This window comes from Triticum urartu, chromosome 4A (assembly GCF_056163025.1).
Source record: "Triticum urartu cultivar PI428250 chromosome 4A, HENAU_Tu73, whole genome shotgun sequence".
In the NCBI taxonomy this organism is placed as follows: domain Eukaryota; kingdom Viridiplantae; phylum Streptophyta; class Magnoliopsida; order Poales; family Poaceae; genus Triticum; species Triticum urartu.
The window spans coordinates 248,311,049-248,318,058 of record NC_141876.1 but is presented as its reverse complement, the minus strand read 5'-3'; positions in this window follow the sequence as shown (position 1 = coordinate 248,318,058).

Sequence of the window (7,010 nt, the reverse complement as noted above, 5' to 3'; positions counted from 1 at the left end):
ACCTAGAATCACCTTTTGTCGCTAGTACTACATTGTTCCTTACAAGAAACCACTACTAATGCCAAGAAACCACTAATAATGCCAAGAAACTACTACCACTTACATATGTGGCAGACTTAAGAAAAGCTTATCAACCATTGTACATGCCCTTACCAATCAGCCCTACCAAGAAACGACTACTCTACAAAGTGCCGTTATAGGCATGTTTCAACCCATCCTGCCCCTTAAGTCAACACCTTCTATTAGAACGGTAAGTTAGGCATTATGACCTGTGGGACCAACATGTCAGTCTACACAAAAATCCCCGATTGACCTCCTACCTCCGGCCCATCCACCTAGTCATCCTCGGCCTTGGGACACAGCTACCGCCGCCGGTAGAAGGCGAGGTTAAATGCACCAGCGGTGCGGAGCCCATCTTGCGGCAGCCCGGATGCCAGCTCCATCCGACGCTCGCGGCCGCTAGCTAGCCAAGATAGCTCCGTCCAGCTGCTTGTCTGCAAGGTTTGCTAGCTAGATTGGCATGGCGGTGCGACGGCTTCCTCGCGTGCACCACACTAAGGCCAGCCGTCTGGCTCGACCGAAGGCCAGCGTGGTGGCTTTCTTGCGTGTGAGTCATGCTCGGGCCAGCCTGCCAACCCGCGCGGAGGCCAGCATGGCGTCTGGCCCGTCCGGCAGAGCGGCAGCCAACTCCCTCATCACCGGCGCCACCGACGAAGATGCATCAGTACAGTTTGATGTAATGTTCGGGAAAATAATGATTTGACGGGGAATATAAGAGGATAGATTGTCGGATGTGGGTCCCTCGTGTCAACGGTCCAACAAAATGTGTTGGTTTAAGCTGCCTCATCGGCATGGACGTGTGGGCCAACCCTGTCATAAACGGGTTTAAACGAGGCTAATCGGCACTAGGTAGTAGTTTTTGGCACGGATAATCAAATTTTGGGTATGTTTTTTCTATATTTTGTACAATAGTTTTTTCCTAGGGCTGGTTGAAAGTGGTAGTTTTTTGTTAAATACTCTACATATTGTAAGTAGGAGTTAAAGTTAAGCTTTGGAAGCCAATAAGCAAGGCTAGTTACATAGTCCTGATGTGTATGTGAATGAAAGTAAATATCAACCATGAGTGACTAATATCTTGATGGAGAACTTGAAACTATGGAAATACTAGCATTTTTTTAGAATAGTTGGAAGACTAGCAATGTTCACGTGCGTTGCAACGGATCATAATTAGAATAATACTTATTCAAAAACTTGACACAAAACACTCTAATTTTGATATACATATATCACTAGAGATATATTATGTTTCAATCAGAAAATATTCCTTGGGCTATTCTGGTGAGGTGAGGGAGGGGTGTGGTTGGTTTTAAATACTAATTATGGTTTTTTCCGGAAATTGGTAAAGAAGTGGGATGTTGGTGAGAAAAGGCAACAACTTACCTCATAGTCCTTAGATGTAGATCTAATGGTCAGAAATGACGGATGGCACACACACCATCATCACCAACTTAGTCTTCTGTAGGAGTACTAGCAAGATGTCCGTGCATTGCATGGAACATCAAGATGCATATTTTTATAAAATACTTGTTGTGATTGACCCATGCGGGAGTAATCCCATGTGTAAAAACTAATGATATCTCGAGAAAGAGGAGATAAGATGAAGAGGAGTGGGGCATGGTGGTCATTGGGGGTTGATACGTCCATTTTGCATCATGCTTTTATATCGATATTTATTGCATTATGGGCTGTTATTTCACATTATGTCACAATACTTATGGCTATTCTCTCTTATTTTACAAGGTTTACATAAGGAAGGAGAATGCCGGCAGCTGGAATTCTGGGCTGGAAAAGGAGCAAATATTAGAGACCTATTCTGCACAACTCTAAAAGTCCTGAAACTCCACGGAATACCTTATAAAAAATAATGAAAAATCCTCACCAAATATGAAGACCAAGGGGCCCACACCCTTTCCACGAGGGTGGGGGCGCGCCCCTACCTCGTGGGCCCCTTGGTGGCTCTCCGATGACCATCTTCTCCTATATGAAGTCTTTCATCGAGAAAAAAAATAAGAAGCAACCTTTAGGGACGAAACTCCGCCGCCACGAGGCGGAACCTTGGCGGATCCAATCTAGAGATCCGGCAGAGCTGTTCTGCCGGGGAAACTTCCCTCCCGGAGGGGGAAATCATCGCCATCGTCATCACCAACGACCCTCTCATCGGGAGAGGGAAATCTCCATCAACATCTTCACCAGCACCATCTCATCTCAAAACCCTAGTTCATCTCTTGTATCCAATTCTTGTCACCAAGTCCGGAATTGGTGCTAGTAGGTTGCTAGTAGTGTTAATTACCCCTTTTAGTTGATGCTAGTTGGTTTAATTGCTGGAAAATCATATGTTCAGATCCTTTATGCATATTATTACCCCTCTGATTATGAACATGAATATGCTTTGTGAGTAGTTACGTTTGTTCCTAAGGATAAGGGAGAAGTCTTGCTATTAGTAGTCATGTGAATTTGGTATTCGTTCGATATTTTGATAAGATGTATGTTGTCTAGCCTCTAGTGGTGTAATGTGAATGTGGACTACATAACACTTCACCATTATTCGGGCCTAGAGCAAGGCATTGGGAAGTAATAAGTAGATGATGGGTTGCTAGAGTGACAGAAGCTTAAACCCTAGTTTATGCGTTGCTTCGTAAGGGGCTGATTTGGATCCATATGTTTCATGCTATGGTTAGGCTTACCTTAATACTTTTGTTGTAGTTGCGGATACTTGCAATAGAGGTTAATCATAAGTGGGATGCTTGTTCAAGTAAGAACAGCACCCACGCGCCAGTCCACCCACATGTCAAATTATCAAAGTACCAAACGTGAATCATATGAATGTGATGAAAACTAACTTGACGATATTCCCATGTGTCCTCGGGAGCGCTTTTCCTTATATAAGAGTTTGTCCAGGCTTGTCCTTTGCTACAAAAAGGATTGGGCCACCTTGCGGCACTTTATTTACTTTTGTTACTTGTTGCTCGTTACAAATTATCTCATCACAAAACTATGTGTTACCACTTATTTCAGTACTTGTAGAGAATACCTTGCGAAAACCGCTTATCATTTCCTTCTGCTCCTCGTTGGGTTCGACACTCTTACTTATCGAAAGGACTACGATAGATCCCCTATACTTGTGGGTCATCAAGACTCTTTTCTGACGCCGTTGCCGGGGAGTGAAGCACCTTTGGTTGGTGGAATTTGGTAAGGAAAAATTTATATAGTGTGCTGAAATTTACTGTCACTTGTTACTATGGAAAGTAATCCTCTGAGGGGCTTGTTCGGGGTATATTCACCCCGACCAGTAGAGCAAAGAGTTGCTCCTCAACCTACTGAACCTATTGAAAATGAATATGAAAACGAAATTCCTTATGAGTATCCTTCGGGTATGATAGAAAAACTGCTAGCTAATCCTTTTACAGGAGATGGAACAAAGCATCCTGATGAACACCTAATATATGTGGATGAAGTTTGTGGATTATTTAAGCTTGCAGGTATACCCGATGATGTTGCTAAGAAGAAGGTCTTCCCTTTATCTTTGAAGGGAGACGCATTGATATGGTATAGGCTATGTGATGATACGAGATCATGGAATTATAGAAGGTTGAAATTGGAATTTCATCAAAAGTATTACCCTATGCATCTTGTTCATTGTGACCGCAATTATATATATAGTTTTTGGCCCCACGAAGGAGAAAGCATTGCTCAAGCTTGGGGGAGGCTTAAATCAGTGTTATATTCATGTCCCAATCATGAGCTCCCAAGAGAAACAATTCTTCAAAAAATTTATGCTCGCCTTTCTGAAAATAATCGCACCATGCTCGATACTTCTTGTGCTGGCTCTTTTATGATGAAGACTATTGGATTTAGATGGGATTTATTGGATAGAATTAAACGCAACTCTGAAGATTGGGACCTCGACAATGGTAAGGAGTCAGGTATGACACCTAAGTTTGATTGTGTTAAATCTTTTATGGATACCGATATTTTCCATAAGTTTAGCAATACATATGGACTTGATTTTAAGATAGTAGCTTCTTTCTGTGAATCTTTTGCTACTTATGTTGATCTCCCTAAGGAGAAGTGGTTTAAATATCATCCTCCCATAGAAGTAAAAGTATCTGCACCTATTAAAGTTGAAGAAAAGACTGTCACTTAAAATGATCCTATTGTTCCTACTTGTTATGTTGAGAAACCACCTTTCCCTGTTAGGATAAAGGATCACGCTAAAGCTTCAACTGTGGTTCGTAAAAGCAATATTAAAACATATACACCTCCTGAGCAAGTTAAAGTAGAACCTAATATTGCTATTGTTAAAGATCTCTTGTGTGATAATATAGATGGGCATGTTATTTACTTCTGTAATGAAACTACTAGAATTGCTAAACCCCGTGATACAGATAAACCTAGACCTGTGGTAGGCATGCCTGTTATTTCTGTTAAAATAGGAGATCATTGTTATCATGGCTTATGTGATATGGGTGCTAGTGCTAGTGCAATACCTATTGACTTATACAAAGAAATTATGCATGACATTGCACCTGTTGAGTTAGAAGAAATTGATGTTACTATTAAACTTGCTAATAGAGATACTATTTCACCAATGGGAGTTGTTAGAGATGTTGAAGTCTTGTGTGGGAAAACTAAATATCGTGCTGATTTTCTTGTTCTTGGTTCCCCACAAGATAGCTTTTGTCCCATTATATTTGGTAGACCCTTCTTAAATACTGTTAATGCTACCATAGATTGCACAAGGGATGTTGTTACCGTTGGCTTAGATGATATGACTCATGAGTTTAATTTCTCTAAATTTAGTAAACAACACCGTGAAGAAGAATTGCCTAGTAAGGATGAAATTATTGGTCTTGCTTCTATTGCCGTAAGTCCTAGTGATCCTTTAGAACAATATTTGCTAGACCATGATAATTATATGTTTATGAATGAAAGAAGGGAAATAGATGAAGTATTCTTTAAATATGAACCTATGCTGAAACACAATTTGCCTATTAAAATCCTAGGGGATCCCCCTCCACCTAAGGGTGATCCCGTGTTTGAGCTTAAACCATTGCCTGATAATCTTAAATATTCTTATCTTGATGAAAAGAAGATATATCCTGTTATTATTAGTGCTAACCTTTCAGAGCATGAAGAAGAAAGATCATTGAAAACTCTGAAGAAGCACCGTGCTGCTATTGGATATACTCTTGATGATCTTAAGGGCATTAGTCCCACTCTATGTCAACATAAAATAAATTTGGAAGCAGATGCCAAACCAGTTCATGATCCTCAACGACGTCTAAATCCTAAAATGAAAGAAATGGTAAGAAAAGAAATACTAAAGCTTCTTGAGGCAGCTATAATTTATCCCATTGCTAATAGTCAGTGGGTAAGTCATGTTCATTGTGTCCCTAAGAAGGGAGGTATTACTACTGTTCCTAATGATAGAGATGAATTGATTCCACAAAGAATTATTACAGGTTATAGGATGGTAATTGATTTCCGCAAATTAAATAAGGCTACTCAGAAAGATCATTACCCCTTACCTTTTATCGATCAAATGCTAGAAAGATTATGCAAACATACACATTACTGCTTTCTAGATGGTTATTCTGGTTTCTCTCAAATACCTGTGTCGGCTAAAGATCAATCAAAGACTACTTTTACATGCCCTTTTGGTACTTTTGCTTATAGACGTATGCCTTTTGGTTTATGTAATGCACCTGTTACCTTTCAAAGATGCATGATGGCTATATTCTCTGACTTTTGTGAAAAGATTTGTGAGGTTTTCACGGATGACTTTTCCGTCTATGGATCTTCTTTTGATGATTTCTTGAGCAATCTTGATCAAGTTTTGCAGAGATGTGAAGAAACTAATGTTGTCTTGAATTGGGAAAGTGCCACTTTATGGTTAATGAAGGTATTGTCTTGGGGCATAAAGTTTCTGAAAGAGGTATTGGAGTTGATAAAGCCAAGGTTGATGCTATTGAAATGATACCATGTCCCAAGGACATCAAAGGTATAAGAAGTTTCCTTGGTCACGTCGGATTTTATAGGAGGTTCATTAAGGACTTCTCAAAAATTTCTCGGCCCCTGACTAATTTATTACAAAAAGATATACCATTTATCTTTGATGATATTGTGTAGAAGCATTTGAAATACTTAAGAAAGCATTAGTCTCTGCACCTATTGTTTAGCCACCTGATTGAAATTTACACTTTGAAATTATGTGTGATGCTAGCGATTATGTTGTAGGCGCTATTCTAGGGCAAAGAGTTGATAAGAAATTAAATGTTATCCATTATGCTAGTAAGACTCTAGACAATGCTTAAATAAATTATGCTACTACTGAAAAAGAAATTCTAGCAGTTGTATTTGCTTGTGATAAGTTCAGACCTTATATTGTTTCTAAAGTAACTATCCACACTGATCATGCTGCTATTAAATATCTTATGGAGAAGAAAGATGCTAAACCTAGACTTATTAGATGGGTTCTCTTACTACAAGAATTTGATATGCATATTGTTGATAGAAAAGGAGCTGAGAACCCTGTTGTAGACAACTTATCTAGGTTAGGGAATGTTCTTGATGACCCACTACCTATTGATGATAGCTTTCCCGATGAACAATTAAATGTCATAAGTACTTCTCGTAGTACCCCTTGGTATGCTGATTATGCTAATTACATAGTTGCTAAATTTATACCACCTAGCTTCACATACCAACAAAAGAAAAAGTTCTTCTATGATTTGAGACATTACTTTTGGGATGACCCACATCTTTATAAAGAAGGAGTAGATGGTGTTATTAGACGTTGTTTACCTGAGCATGAACAGGAACAAATCCTACGCAAGTGCCACTCCGAAATGTATGGAGGACACCACACGGGAGATAGAACTCCACATAAGGTATTGCAATCTGGTTTTTATTGGCCTACTCTCTTCAAGGATGCTCGTAAGTTTGTCCTA